Below are 16,715 nucleotides of genomic sequence, written 5' to 3'. Positions count from 1 at the left end.
AAATAACAAACTTAACTGGAATAATACCAACCAAGAAAGCTAGTTTAGCCAAGGAAAAACTTATTTTCCCTATAATAGAAGATTTCATCATCATCATCATGGCTAGGTTTCGCGAATGAAGATTTGGGAAGGGCTCTACCCACGTTTGTTACAAACATGCTGGTGGCTAAAAAGGCCAATACGAGACAGGCACGTCTGGTTGCAAAAGGCCCAGCAGAAAGACTCCTTAGGTGGAATATTCTGCAAGGCACGATTCCTTCTGCATTGTCTTTTCTCCTTGAGAGTGATCCTGCGTGCTTTCTCAAAAGCATCAGCAGTGTTATAAATAGCGTGTCTCCAGACCTCCCGATTGGAAGCCACAGTAGACCAGTTATATTGGTCAATATGGTCAAGGCTGAGATGATGTTTCAGGGAGTCCTTGTATCTCCTCTTCGGGGCTCCTCTCAAGCGGCAGCTGGTGGCAAGTTCACCATACAGCAAGATCTTAGGGAGGCGGTGGTCCTTCATCCTTGAAACGTGCCCTGCCCAGCACAGCTGTGTTCTCAGCAACATGGCCTCAATACTTGTAACTGCTGCTTGTTCTAGAACAGACGTATTAGTCACATAATCTGACCACTGGATGTTCAGGATTGTACGGAGGCAGCGTTGATGGAAGCGTTCTAGGAGTCGCAGGTGGTGGCGGTAGATGACCCATGATTCAGATCCATATAAGAGAGTAGACAGCACTATGGCTCTGTAAACACTGATCTTTGTACTTTTCTTCAAGTGTTTATTTTGCCAGACTCTTTTATGAAGCTTTCCAAAGGCACTGTATGCCTTTGCTAACCTGTTGTCTATCTCTCCGTCAATCTTACCGTCCAAGGAGATGAGGCTACCTGGGTAATTAAACTGCTGGACTGACTTGAGCTCTGATTCACCAATGGTGATATGGGGTTGATGGGGGACTTCCTGAGGTGCAGGCTGACAGAAAACTTCTGTCTTCTTTAAGCTGACTTCCAGCCCAAAGAGCTCAGCAGCCTCAGCAAAGCAGGATGTTAAACGCTGCAGAGCTGCTTCTGTGCGGGCAACAAGGGCAGCGTCATCAGCATAAAGCAGCTCCCAGACAAGATGGTTTAAGGTCTTGGTGTGGGCCTTCAGTCGCCTTAGGTTGAACAGGCTTCCATCAGTACGGTATCTAATGTAGATACCGTCCTGATCATCGAGGTCTGCAGTGGCCCTTTGGAGCATCATGCTGAAAAAGACTGTGAATAGGGTTGGTGCGAGAACGCAGCCTTGTTTCACATCATTGGATATTAGAAAGGGCTCAGAAAGTGCGTTGCCATATCTGACTTGGCCATGCTGATCCTCATGGGGTGAGATGATCATTTTAAGGAACTTGGGGGGACAACCTAAGCGTTCCAAAATCTGCCACAGACCTTTTCTGCTCACAGTATTGAATGCCTTGGTGAGATCAACAAAGGTTATATAGAGACCTTTGTTCTGTTCCCTACACTTCTCTTGCAGTTGTCTGAGAACAAATACCATGTCTGTGGTACTCCTGTTGGCTCTGAAACCACACTGACTTTCAGGTAGAAGGTCTTCTGCTATAGCGGGTATTAGTCTGTTCAAGAGTATTCTTGCCAGGATCTTGCCAGCAATGGAGAGCAGAGTAATACCATGGTAATTTGAACAGTCTGATTTAATTCCTTTCTTCTTATATAGGGTGATGATGACTGCATCATGAAGGTCTGATGTTAGTTCACCTAGTTCCCAACAGCGCAGTACAAACTTGTGAAATTTAGCATGGAGTGCATGACTCCCATGCTTTCAGACTTCAGGTGGAATTCCATCAACCCCAGCTGCCTTGCCAATTTTCATCTGCTGTATGGCCTTGAGGGTTTCTCCTAAAGTGAAGGCAGTACCCAATTCATATTTCACTGGTTGTTGTGTGATGGACTGAATAGCTGTGTCTTGGACTACACAGCTAGTACTGAAGAGAGTCTGAAAGTGTTCAGACCATCGATTCAGAATTGAGGTTTTGTCTGTCAGAAGCATTTGACCATCAGCGTTGAGTAGAGGACTTTGGGTTTGGTATGTAGGCCTGTATGCTGTTTTCAGGGCTTCATAGAATCCTCTGTGATCACCCGTGTCTGCGCATAATTGTGTTTTTTCAGCCAGACTGATCCACCACTTGTTCTGGATGTCACGGAGTTTCTGTTGGAGCTTGCTGCATGTAAGGCGAAAGGCTGTTTTTCTTATGTGACAGGATGGCAGTGCAAGATGTGCTTGGTGGGCGGTTCTCTTCTTCCTCAACAATTCCTGGATCTCTTGATTGTTTTCATCAAACCAGTCCTTGTTCTTCTTGAGGGAGAACCCTAAGGTTTCTTCAGAGGACTGCAGGATGCTGCTTTTAATATGGTGCCAAAGTGTTACAGGAGAGGTATCTGTAGATTCTGTGGAATGGTTATCGAGCCTGGTTTGAAGATTGGCCTGGAATTTGTTTCTCCCTGTGGCTGATTGGAGATTGTTAGTTTGGAGTCTCCTCCTTGGGATACTGCCCCTTTTAGGTTTGAATTTAAGATTGAGGTTAAGTTTACAGCGCACCAGTCGATGGTCTGTTTGGCATTCTGTACTGGGCATCACGTGGGTACGATGAACATCGCGGATCTCTCTCTGTCGCACCAAGATATAATAGATGAGGTGCCAATGCTTAGATCTGGGGTGCATCCAGGTTGTCTTCAGAGTATTTTTCTGCTGCAAGATAGTATTAGTGATGGTGAGCTGTTGCTCCGCACAGAATTCTAGCAGAAGCTGACCATTATTGTTGCAGTTTCCAACACCATGCTTGCCTAATATTCCTTTCCAGGCTACAAAATTCTTTTCTACTCTGGCGTTGAAATCACCAAGGATAATGATCTTATCATCTGCAGGAACCTTTTGGGTAAGGCGGCACAGGTCAGTGTAAAATTTATCTTTTTCAGCAGGGTCAGCTTGGAGAGTTGGGGCATATATACTAAAGAGGACAACATGTTGCTTGTTGTGTAGTGGAAGGTGTAGGGAAATAATGCAGCCGGAATGACCTGTCGGCAGATTTTCGAGTTTAGGAACAAAAGAGTTTTTGATCATGAAGCCGACTCCTGAGAGATGCTTTTCGTTTCTGGGCTTGCCTGACCAAAAGTGTGTGTAACCGGCACCGTGTTCTCTGAGGCTGCCTTCCTCGTGAAGGTGAACTTCACTGAGAGCAGCAATGTCGATGCTGAGACGTGACAGTTCATGGGCAATTAGGGCAGAACGATGCTCAGGACATCCGCTATCCGCAGAATCGAGCATGGTTCTGATGTTCCAGCATGCTAGAGTTAATTTGGGTACAAATAGAAGATTTATGTCACTGTTAAAACTAGACTCAATAACTCAGGAAACTCCATCCAGCCCTATGCTTCCTTGAACTCAGCAGCAAACCATCAAAAATTTCTTACAAAATTATACCTCTTCATAGAAGTGGCCTATAAAGCAGCTCTCTTTTCATTGTCCAAGGTGAAGGCAGAATAAACTTGAGGTTCATTTATATGACTGCCAGTTTAGATGAGAAGTTACAAAGCATTTTACTTACCCTGGCTTTTGAAAAGTCCCTCAATGAGGACAGAGACACTTGACATTATGTGGAGCTCTTTTCAGGGTTAAATGTGATATGCAAATTTTTGGCAAAAAATTCATATGCTATAATAAATCATTATTATTTTGGTAAATTCAGTGCAGGCACACAAAGTTCCAATTTGGTATCCTTTATAATTTCGACTGCACTTATTTAGTATAGTTATTTTTTTATTTTTCCATTCTAAAAGCAAGGCATGTACTGTGAAAGCTCCCAGACACCATGAAAGCTACTCACAAGGCAAGCCATTGCCAGCCACAGTCACAAGATCAAGGACCTGCTACATTATAATCCTGTAATATACTGTACAACCATTCACCTTCAGGACATCTAATATAAATACTTAAATCTGGTCAGTTGTTATTCATTTCATTTAAAATTAAGAAAATAACATGGCGGAAATGATAAAGGAATCTAAAAACTCTATTTACAACACTGTGACAAAAAATGACTAGTTCTGTAGCCACGGGCAAATCCCTTTCAACTCTGTAGCTCAGTTCACATATCTGTAAAACAGGCACAATGTGACCTAGTAATGACATCAAGTTTCTCTGCTGCCAAGTTATATTCATACCTTGCTCACTACCCTCAGGAAGTCACACCCACTTTGCAGAACATTTGCACTGAGATTAGTGATGTCTTTTAAAAGCAGCCCATCAGTAAGATTTTTAAAAAAATATTGCAACTTCTGCAGAGCAGGTAAGACCTCCGTACTGATTATCTCTGCAAGTTCCGCCCTCCTGCAGATGCCCTCCTGCTCTGCACCCCATTCTAAAAGCAACTTTGGTTCTTCAACTACATTTCTACGTATTTTAATGGCACTCCAATTCTGTTGCGCTTTGGTACCTGATCAAGAACCATCAAACTGCTAGCTTTAGCCATAACAACTGAACTGAAGACCAGTAGTACATGCCCAGGTAGGATATGTCCAGAGACTCCAATGGCACTTGTATATGAACAGTTCTAACTGTGCACCAACTCAAGGCCCCCTTTCTCACCTTACATTGTAGAGTTTTAACATTACACTGTCCTGTAACAGCAGTAAAACCACAGGAGAGTCTGGTAATGCACTGCTGCAGACCACACCAAAGCACCATCTTCTTGACGTGTCCTGCCTTTGGCCTTTTGCATTAAGAGATGATGACAGGAAAAAAAGGATTTTATTAAAGACTGCAGCATGCTTTGGTTTAATTAGAACCATACAGAAATTGTTCTGCAATCAACTAGTGATGGCAGTTCAAACTTTAAGTGTTCACTGCTAGATTTTAAAAGCCACTCAGATCCTTTGGTGTAAGGAAATGATATACAGTGAGATTTTTTTTTTTCTCCCCAATTGTCTATACTTGCAACAAGGGTTACCACACAAACTGAGGAGAACACCAGTCCTCAATCAAATCTGCCACACCATTATTCCAAAATACTGCAGAAAGTGAAGCATGTAACACTATTTTCTGTAGAGGAACATCAAAGTGTTATAAAAAACAAACATAACAGGGATTATACACACCCCCATTGGAAATCCCTCACTTTCTCCTCCAGCCTCCCTTCTTCCCTCTTTCTGACTCACTGGACAGCAGCTAAGTCATTCCAAGAAGGAAGGAACAATTAATCCCTTTCCATTGCAATTAAATGTGGAGGCAACATCTCTGAAGTGTACCTGCAACCCATGACACCAGGTTTGATTTTGTCTATTAGTTAAGCACAGAAAAAGAGTTACTTTGACCAGAGCCTAGTTTTGATAGTTTTTATCCAAGTACACTCCAACAGATGTGCTATTTCCATGAGAGCTGAGCCAATCTAAGCTATTGTCTCCCATTGCTTGTCCTAACTTTTCCCCTCCTCCTGTCTGTCACCAAAATGGCACAAGTTGGCATGTTGGTATGACCTCAACTTCTTAAAAAAAAAAAAAAAAAAAAGGCAACAGAACCAAGATGGGGAAGGACTGTTCAGATGTGAGGAGCAAGAACCTCTGCAGCAGACAAGCAGTTGAGAATGAACCACACGACTGTAGAGCTGCAAACTAATGCTCATTCAAAGCAAGTGGTCAGGCCCAACATAACTCAGAAGACATTTCCTGTAAATGTATTTTAAAGGTTCATGTTTCCAATAATCAGCCTACAAACCCAGGAAGTATGTTCTTTTTCTAGGTCAAAATAGCTACGACCCCTGCTACAAGTCACAAGCAGACAGAAAGTAGAATATATAGTGTATCCTGCTGTGCTCTGTCTGATCTTCTCCTTTGCCTTGTGGCAAATAAAATACAGCATTCTTAAAACTCTTTAAAAACTATATATGATTTCCTGAAGTTTTTCCTCATTCCCCATTTTGAAATAACAGTCTTCAGGATTTTAAAGAACATAAACTCACTTTACTCTCAGCAAATTATCATTATGATCAATTTGGCAACTCTTTTTGCAGTACTAACTTACACAAGATGCTATCACCATTACATTCAAATATGCCTTGCACAAAAAGAGGATACTTGCCTTGTCTTGATCTGACTTCCCCAGAATTATTTCAGATTTGTTTGCATTATGTATGCAACCTGTACTTAAACAACATTAAAGTTTTATCTGTTTTCAGCTCCTGATTGTGAAGAAAGACAACACACATCTGCGACTATCACTGATTGCATCAGTGCTTTAACATTCCTAATGCTGGGATGTGTTCCTGAATGAATCTCAACTTCTTGCTGGGCAGAAACACAGGTACCTTGCTCTGCACCTGATTTTCATGGAAAGAAAACCATAGTACACAGCAATACCTCCCCAGGTTGAACAAATATAGAGTCAGAACCCACAGCACACCTCAACATTAGGTCTGTTCCTCACCACTGTCACATATGCACCTCCACAAATCAGTCTAGATAAAGAGTGCAGTCCTACAAAATGGGAAGACAGGAAAAGAAGATTAAAAGAGACAGTCTCAAGGTCAAACTGGTTTGAACAAGTGGATCCTGTATTTCATATTCTATTTTACATACTAAAGAGAAGCCATGGTTTGATATTACAAGCAGTATCAATCCAATCACCTACTACCTGCTTATGCAGAAAAGATGAGGTGACAATCCAGCACCATGGTGCATCAACTTGAATAGTTTTTAATACTGTTTACAGTAAATTAATGATGTCCAGTATCTAAAACTCTCACTCCCTTCTTTCATTTGTTTTATCAGTGTCACAGTTAGAGACGTTTTACTTAGCTACCAAATGTCCACATGCCTGTCTTCAATTTTTTTTCTCGTGGGAGGCAACGTTTTCAGGCTAGATAATATTCCATTGTAAAATTAAACATTCAAGTAGCAATGGCTGAAAATTATCTTCATGCAGTGTAACCAAATGATAATTTTCTGAGGGTGTTCAGTTTTACACAAATTGCTGAGATGTCGTTGCCATTAGCAGGGGTTTTCTTTACTGCACTGACCTTGTAATGCAGACATATTTTATGAACCCCTAAATGCAACTTTAAAGCTGATGTAAATGGCAACATTGGGCACTCCAGCCATGAAACTTGCAGCACAATACGGGGTAATCTAGGTAGCATTATTAATTTTTGCATATAAATAGTCACAAATTTACTGTGAAGACATTGTTTTCTTGAGTCTTAGAAATATGAATCACAAAGGAATGGGGAGGGGAAGTGCAAGTCGTAGGGAAGTTGGGAAAGATGTCATACTTTCAAAAAATAAATATTGCAAACTATTACATTTGTCATCAGCTACCACAGCCCTCCCAAATGCCTATTTAACACATCCCTTCAAAGAAGCCTTTTAGATGTCTGCAAATATTGCTGGTGACAATACAGTACTGTGCTAGGAAGAAACGGCTCTTCCCATTTATCCTGGATGTCTTGCTCATGATAGCAAGGGGTATCAAAATCTTCATACAAATTGAGTCAAATTCTCAAGACATGTTCTTGTCTCCTTATCACAAATATAACACCATCTAAGCAGATCTTCACTAGTAAGACCTGGCCTCCATTTGTCTTTCTTCTAAATTTTATGTAAAATTGCTATTTTACATAATAGCAATGTATTTTTAAAGAGACAATTCTTCCACGTGTCAAATTTTTTTGTCCCTCAATAAAATCTTACCAGTGGCCCCGTATTACATGTTTTGACTTTCCATTAAATTAAAGGCTGCGATGTCTATATATCTGAAATATAAATCCCACAATGAGCACAGGAAAGAACATTTAGTTCTTCTTGAGCTATTAAGAAATACTTGCACCTCACAAAAAAGTCAAAGCATTTACAGTGAAGTAAAAACTGAGACATCATGGGTGTTGAAGCCAAGCCCCTCCCTTCCTCGGTTCACATACACACAGATGCTGGTAGTCTCCCCTCACTTCCAAGCACAAAAGCAGCTGTTTCCTTCATGATCTCCCTGTGCAAATGGAAGTTTATCCTTCCACATGCCCAACCAGGTCCCCCCTCTCACTGCTCTCCGTACCTTGAAGGTGCTCATCCCTTTCCATATCCCCATGCAGTGAAATGACATGGTGTCTTCAAAAGGCAGTAATACTCATCAGTATTCAATCGCAAAAGATGTCAGTAAAAAGGAGGCAACAATAAAGGATGTAATTTCATCATATAGCAATAAATGTGACAAATTAACGTTGTGTCACGGGAGACAATTCTGACTGTATTTCACTCTGATCCCTCCAGCCATGGCTTTGTGGAGCTCATCAAAATAAGCCTATTGAGCACCTCCTGCAATGGTAGTGGTGGTTTCACTCCAGAGACCACCATCGAAGCATGGATTAAATGCTGTCAACACAGCTCCCTTCAATTCAACTCCCACTTCTTACTTAAATTTATAACATTGCCTACATCCTTAAGTGGATATTTCTAGTTAACATGTATTTTAGTGAAAGTGCTGTAGATAAACTGATTGTAAAAATTGTTGGTGAACATTCAGTAAAGATGGCAAAGCCCTGTAGGATTTCTCACAGGAGCCTCTGTAAGACACCACATCACTTCAAGACAAACTTACAACTAAAACTTCATTTAATTTGCTTCTGCCCAGTAACAAGCAATACCTAGTGCTGGGAAAAAGCAAATTACATGATGTATAAATTCTTATGCTAATTTTTAAATTGTAAAAATGACCAATCTGCAAACATAAACACTCTCAAGTTACTTTTTGATATAAGACAACAAGCAATTTCTCTGAAATTCATATATTTGAGATCAAATTTGTCCCAGTTCCCCTCTACCTGAACTGCAGAATTCATAGGAGAGCAGCCAAGAGAATCCCATCTAATTCTCCATTAGTCTTTCTTTACAAAGTCCATTTCTGGTCTAGTTTGCAAGTCTGCCTCACTGCATATGTACCAGCAAAAGAGTAGCCACTTTTCCATGCAACTTTTCTGCATAAAATCACTATCCTGTAGAAGGATCAATGTTTTTCATACCATGTTTTCATCAGAATCTACAAAGCAATGGGACAATGATAAGAAATCTTTCTTATGTAGGCAAAACCACAAAGGCCACATTCTTCCTATTAGTCACTACCTCCTGTTTACCAAAATTGAAAGTCATCCGCTTATCTAAGCAACAGAGAATAATTTGATGAACTTTTCCCAGACACCCACATTCGAGGGGCTTATGACAGAAAGACCTCACTCTAGTCAGCTTAGCTGCATGCATTTTTATGCCATGTATTTACAGTCACATTATTTAGCGATAGGAATATTTGTGACACAATCCTTTTCATACAAATTCTCCATGCTATCATACAGAGCTCAAAAGAGCTCTTCCTGAAAGCTTTCCTGAAACAACAGAAGACATTGTCAGCATGGTATTATTTATTTCACGTCCTTCTGTGTGCATGAAACGAATCAATATTTTACTATGCTGGTCCATATGTTCTCAGGAGAAACCCTCGCAGTTGCTTGACAGAAATAACATCGATGCCAGGGAAAAAAATTAATCTTTTGCTTTGAAGTTGGACTATTAGTATCTATTTCTGAAATGAGACAGAAGAAATCTTTTACAGTAGTTTCTATTTTATGAATCTGGGACTTATAATACATTCACCCATCACACACAGGAAACCTGATGAAGTTATTGGCTTTTTAGTACAATCCAAAATATTGTAATGCTGTCTTCTTCTTTTTTTGTTTTTAAAGTAGATTTGCTGCCCAAATAACCTGCAGAAATGAACATACTCTGTTATTCACTTCTGCCCGTAGCTGCTTTGCCATCTGGCACTAGTAACTATTTCTCTAAAGAGTAAATTTGAATTAAGGATCATGAATCTGCTCCTTTTAAATTGTGTTTCACCTGAACACAGAAGGTCAATTCACAGTTATGTGAGACATCAAACCTACCAATTCACTGCCATGTATTTAAGTCAATACAGCAGAATCAGAGGTACTCTGTTGCTTTAAAAGGCAAAGCATCAAACTGAGATGAAAACTGAGCTAATCCTAGATTTTTGTGTCCCTATAAAATACCAGGAGAATTCTGCACAGAAATAACATAACCCTGCCTATAATCTCATTTAACCAGAGCAAAATGAACTATTCTGATCCTTACACTGGTTCTGACTCCAGAGCAGGGAGACTATAGTCATGAAGGACTGGTCAAGTGGAAACTCAGACCCTGAAGGCAAATGAAAGGACCATCATTGCTATATTCAGAGTATAGGCTGTACCCTTCACTCTTTATTTAAACTAGCACATGCTTAATACACAAAGGTTTGAACAGACAAAAATTGAGACTGACTTTTTCTGTGTGATACAAAAGCTCATGCAATGCAATGAGGTGAGAGCCCCTCTAACAGTTCAGGCCTTCCAGGGCAAATAGGACGCGTTCACCACCTCTCTGTGTCCCCCTGCTTGAACTGCTCCAGGACTAAGTGAGGAGCTTTTCAGGACACAGCAGAAACACAGATTTAACAGTTCTTTCCCCCTCCTCTTTAAAACCAGGCAACAAATGTAATCTAAACAAGATTCCTGTTCTTCACAGAACAGGAAGAGGGACCAAAGGGATGCCCTCTAGACAAACACACATTTACAAGATCCCCAAAATAACTGATGTGAAAATTGTCATCTCTAAAAATTACGCAAATAAAAAGAATTCTCCAACAAAGAAGATGGTTCAGAATTGTGAACAGTGCTATTTATACTTTCACATGCAAGGATTTTATTCTAGTATTACTCCAGTTTACATGGGTTTATTTCTAACATGCAAAAAAAAAAAAAAAACTTGAAAAAGGAATCAACACATACAGATTTTTCCCTCCCTCCATTTCAAATTCCACTTTGAAAACAGAAATGCTATTCTGTTCTATTCTGTGACAAGGATGTACTACACAAACACTAATATACTGCTGTTTTTTCATATACTGCAGTGTCCTTTTTCAGGAAGTCTAATGTCAAATAGCAAATCACTATAGAAAATATCACAACCTTTTTTTTTGTGGGAAAAGAATATAAATCCTTATTCAGTGCATGGACCACCTTTTACTCTGGGTAAAACAGAGTATTTAATACAGAAGTGGTACCGTTTGGGTTGATCATTAGGCTAAATTGTAAAAAAAAAAAATCATCCATATTAAAGATTACTCATACAAGTTCATTTCTATTTTACAAGATTGGATTTCCCCTAAGTTCTTCACCAGCCATTCAGCAAGGCTAGTTATAAATATTTGCTGATGTTGTTTTTGTGTAAAACAAGAGAGTAAGTGCTTCCCCTCATTAGAGGTCTCAGAGCTTCAAGAATTTTGTAGAAATGCTTTATTTATTTTTCTCTATGCCCCTCATTTCTCCACTTTCTACCCACAGCAACAGCTGTGTTTCCTGCAGAGTCATTTCCGCCTGTCACGGCAGGGAGAGGTAGAACAACATGCTCAAGGACGATGCCACTGTCCATTTTGAAACTTCTGCTCAAGGACTGAGAAAGCAGAACATGTAAGAGATCAGAGTTAATCCAGCAGCATTGCTTTCCAAGTGCCAGGAAGGCTGATGAAGGGCTCAGAATAACAAGGTTAGGGCATGGCCACAAAATAAGCCACAGAAAAAAAAGCAGCAGGTTTTACAAAGAAAAAAAAATAAAGGACAGCTGAACACCCCACCCCATTGTTTGTGACACAAGCAGCACAGGGGTAAAAGGGAAGAGCTGAATTTCATAAGCTTTGCATCATTTAAGGCTTGCCTACGTGGAAAAACTACCAAGGGGAGAGAATCATTAAACAGGTTACACCAGAGGACCTCAAGTGAGAATCAAAAACAGGGCTTAAATTTCAGCAGGAAGTTCAAAAAAGCTTTAGCAAGGGCAGAGATAACAAAACATGGCTCTGTAGAGACATGCAGAGATGAGAAAAACAGCCATGATATCCTTCCTCAAGGCAAGGAACAGGAGTGAAGAACAGTAAGCTGGGATCTTCTGCTTGGCTTCAAAGAAAAGAAAGGCCAAGGAGATCATGAGCTCTCACAGTTCAAGTCCTGTCAAAAGTACCAGTGAAATAATCCCCATAGCTTCTGGCATTTGTTATCTTTGCAGTCTGATGCAAAGCCAACTTAAGGTAACAAAAACTAACTTTCAGAGGGCCTAGAAGGCAGGCTTCAACAATACCTCTTATACTTAACTACAAAGTCCTGGCATAGAAGGATCAGATGTATCTGGGTTTTTTGCACTTAACACAGATACGATCACTTCCCTGCACAAATCACTCCTACCTTGGATATTTATGTTTTCAGTTGTAACTTGTTAATATATCCCAAAGAAGGTACATAATTATTGATATAGTACCACAACAATCACTACTAAAATTGCCTTAGTTCTTCCAAGAAGCTCTCCAACTGTCCAGCTACCTTGCAAGATTGGACTTTTGTTCTTTTTTTCAGCTGATGTTCTTTCAGGTGATGTTCTTTTCCACTTAATGGCATTCCAGCGGCAGACAGAGGGACGTAGCAGGCAGCATGAGAATGACAGGAATCAGAGGGAGTTCTCTCTGGCAGGCAACTCTTGCACAAAGAGTTTATGGACAAGTAGGAGGGAGAGGATGCCTTCAGGGTTGTGATGACTCAGGGGCTGTCATCCTGGTCTTTAGATGTTAAGCATGTTTTTCAAATGTCTTTTAAAAACCATTAACTGTTAATTATTTAACTGCACCCCCAATGCATTAATAAAGAAATTACATAAACTTGACTGAATATAATTGAGTTTTATTAAAATAAATTATTTGTTCTCTTTTGACATAATACAGAATTCATACTGTAAATTCATATATGCTTAAAGGCAATCATGAAGGCGAACACAATTCCAACAGAATCTTGGAAAACAATAATTCGAACACAAATCAGTGCAAAAATTAAGACTGCAAAGACTGTTTTATTTCTAATTGTTTGGATTTGGAAGGGGAAGGAAAGACTGTCATGTGCCAGAAGTTTGTTAGTGAACAGTCCCAAAATCAAGCCTAATATTGTTAAAACTAGCTTGTATTTATAATGCTGTAACATGAGAAATATTGTATATCAGAAACATAAATAATTAAAATTAGTCACCAAAATGTTGCTCTGGGAGGCGGGTGTCCCTGAGTGCATTGCTTGAAAAGCTTCTCTCACACTATAGTTTTCCAAGTTGGATGTCACAAGAAGTATGAAGATACCACAAATGCACGAACAAACCTTACTTTACATTTTATTAAGAAACCTAATGTTTTAAAAGAGAAAGTAACACCAAATCCAGTTAATTCATAGCAATGAAAACACCGTGCATCCACAAATGCTATAAATTAACAAACAGAAGAACCTAAAGCATGCTGTCATTTTTAAATGCCCTTACTACAGTACCAATTTTTTTGAGATGAGAAAACAGTGGTCATTTTTATGTAAATTCTACAAGGAAATTAGTGATAGTTTCAAGTACCTGAAAGTAAGCTAGTAAATGACTGGGTTTTGAAAATACCCTCATTCTCTCATTCTGAAAATAACACACAAGATAACAGGCTCCTTTGTTACTAAAAGCAGCTGCCAACCTCACTGTAACATGCACTTTCAAAGGACACTGCCTTCTAAACCCAAAATAAATGGGGGGGGAAGTAAAAAGGAAAGAAAGAAGAAATTAAGATAAATTCACTACTGCAGTTCAAAATCAGAATCCCTAACTTATAAAATTTCTTGTGGGGAATACAGCAAAGGCTCGAGACTCAGTGAATTCTACACAAGAATAATAAGTAATACCAGTCAAAACTACATTAAAATTACAGCATCAGAGTGAATAAAACAGCAGTAAGGCCACTACAAACAAATGTTTTATCCACTTTGCACATGTCAACACTAACTAGAGAACTAGAATATGTCCCACTTTTTGCATATAACGAATTGTAAGAACAGGGCACATGTGTGTGTGTGTGTATATATATATGTATATATATATATGGGCTTTTAGTGGTACAAGATGAAAACCACCTCAATATCTGGACGTATCATTTACAGTATTCGAAGAAACTATTTACATCCAGGCACTGCACGGATCACATGCACAGTCTCAGCCTGATTGCTGAAGGCAAAACAACACAGTGATTCTAAAGGTAAACAATTGTTTTGCTACTTGTAATGCCACCGATTTTTATTCTAGTGACACAGAAATCTGGAAGTCAGTAAATGCAACTTTAAGCAAGAACTAGAGAACTGCAGTACTCTCTAAAGAACAGAGAGTTGCTTAAAAACTAATTGTTTCCCTTGCTCTACCATCTAGCAGTACTGTTTCTTCAAAAGAGGTCTTCTGTCCTTAACATGGCTGCCATGCCTTACATAACATCAATGAATGAGAATATAGTTATTTTGTTTCCTAGGACTCACGCTGCCCATTAGCCATATGATTCCCCATATGGCACAGCAAACAGTCGAGACAAAGCTTTGCAGTAACGCAGCGCCGATGATCAGCATCCTCTGAGAATAACAGCAGCAGAAATTCAGACTTTACGAGCTCCAAATTCCTTTTTATGTATTTTCTAGTAAATAAACAGGAATTCTTACCTTATGAAAACAACAGTAATAATAACGGTGCTCAGCATAGCCTCCTGTCTGTCATCTGCACTCGTAAAAAAAAATCTTGGTGCAACTGTCTGCTGCAGCAGGTAATCAATAATATAACCTGCTTCTTCTGTTGCCAGAGCTGCTCCATCTGAACGCTAGCTAACGTGAACACTGTCAGTGTGAGTCATACCAGTGACTCAGAGCAGATGCAGAGCTGCAGGAGGAGTTTAAGTTTCAAGGCTCCCTCTTGGTCCCTCGCTCCTGCTTTCTGTCGCGCAGACACTCACTGTCTGCCTGTGTATCTGTGTGTGCCTGCAGACTGCCCCAGCTTATTCTTTCAGCAGCAAGTTTAATTTCATCCTCTACATAATCAGGGATGGGGGGGGAGGTTTGGTTGGGATTTCGTGGTTTGTCTTTTTCCCCCAGAATAGCAATTCTGTTTCTTTCTTCACCACAAATATATTTATCACGAGTGCAAAAGTTTGCTCTGCAAACCAAGTCAATACCATGCTTTGTGAGGTGATGTGCTACTACAAGATACTTGTATGCTCACACCTGACATCAAGACTAAGAGAAGAACTCAAAAACCCCAGGAAAGATTCTAAACCAAAATTATTCAGTCTGGGCAATATCCATGTATCGTGACAACTTTATACCAAAGTGTCTCTGATTTCATCAAGTACTCTGGAGAGGGCAAATTTGGTCTCCAATGCAGTAAGATGAAAGAACTGTAGGAAAGACTCACAAGCAGAAACCCTGTGTGCCTGACACCAGTTTAGCAGGGATAAGAGCCTACAGGAGAAGAGAATAGCTACATTACAGACAGGAGCAGCACATTTGGGTTCAGGGCTGAGTTCCAGCAGCCTCCCTCAGAGCTATCCCTGTCACTAGGTACTGATCACCTAGTCAAAGAAGCATTTTGATTACCTATTTCACAGGCCTGCCCGCCTCCCTACCACAAAACACTGAGAACAGGCATCATGAATCCAAAGTTAGGCACTGAATACTGGACAGTGTTGATATGCTGTGCTGCACTGATCACACGTATTTCTGAAAGGCACAGCAGTTGTAGTGTTGAACAGATCTAGACTTCCACAGAGGCAGATGAAGCCCTCTACTATTGAGTCACCACGTCAACCACATGGAAACAAATCATGGTGGGATGAATTAAGCAAGTATTGTCAAAAGAAGCTGCTGGCCCAAGGAAGAACGCCATTAAAATCCACAGACCTCATTAACAGTCATTCATATAAACATCCCAGACAGTTTGGGAAAAAAGCACTTGGTTTATGTCAAAGCATTTACAGCAGAACATCTTTCCTCATACTTAGCAAATATCCAGTTGGCTATCACCCAGATAAACAGATTTGTGTTGAGATTTCTCATGCAAAGGCTAATATCAAAGCATGACTTTCATGGTTCTGTGGGGTTTTTTTCATTTTAAAGAATTCCTTTTTCTGTAAGGCCCAATCAAATGAAAGGTATGCCAGCTCAATACAAGTATCTGCACAGCACTCTTCAGTACTGAATCTGGTTGTTAAAACCACTCAACAAACTTCGTACTATTGATGGCGAATGTTTACTCCATGTATCTCAAAGCAGCCAAGAACACTGCCTTGGCAGAGATCAAGAGATGAGAAAGAATCAAGCTGAGCAAAACAATCCTTGAAGCATGCTAATGGAGATAACATAAACAAGGGGGATAAAGAATATCTGGTATCTGTGAAGGTACACTGAATTAAACTCTTTCCCCTAAAAATATTAGCATTCTATCACTTGGAAAATCTTCTGTTGAATCCCACCCACCCTTTTTCCCAATTTACTAATGACAGTAACCTCTGCTCCTGTCAAGCTTTCGAGGCTTTATTTTTGTGCGTTAAATGCCTGAATAGGCAGAAGAATGCTAAAAACCACAGCATGTCAGAGAAAAAAAAAAACAAAACACAAAAAACACAACAGCAGCACCAAAAAGCAAACCAAGACCCCCGAGATTTTAAACAGGAAAACTAACAGCAAGGCCATGGTCCAAATGGCCTCTGTTACACAGCCAGAGAAGACAGAACTGAAGACAAAATTGGATCATACTTCAAATATC

General features: G+C 40.0%; 1 protein-coding gene across 12 annotated transcripts in view; it reads right to left on the bottom strand.

The window, feature by feature from the left end:
* Positions 1–16,715, bottom strand: part of INPP4A (inositol polyphosphate-4-phosphatase type I A) — a 125,407-nt gene that overhangs the window by 76,738 nt on the left and 31,954 nt on the right. The window contains exon 1 of one of the 12 annotated variants that reach the window (XM_027641916.1): positions 14,621–14,810. The exons of 9 other annotated variants lie outside the window; for them this stretch is intronic. The gene's annotated coding sequence lies outside the window, so the exon portion shown is untranslated. Of the gene's footprint in view, positions 1–4,477; positions 4,502–9,484; positions 9,508–14,620; positions 14,811–16,715 lie in introns of those variants that run through there. 2 more of the 12 variants (XM_027641942.1, XM_027641932.1) reach the window with 2 other exon arrangements.

Source organism: Corapipo altera, unplaced genomic scaffold (genome assembly GCF_003945725.1).
Source record: "Corapipo altera isolate COAL_440 unplaced genomic scaffold, ASM394572v1 0, whole genome shotgun sequence".
NCBI lineage: Eukaryota > Metazoa > Chordata > Aves > Passeriformes > Pipridae > Corapipo > Corapipo altera.
The sequence above is the reverse complement of the archived record's forward strand: the minus strand, read 5'-3'. Positions and strand labels throughout refer to the sequence as shown.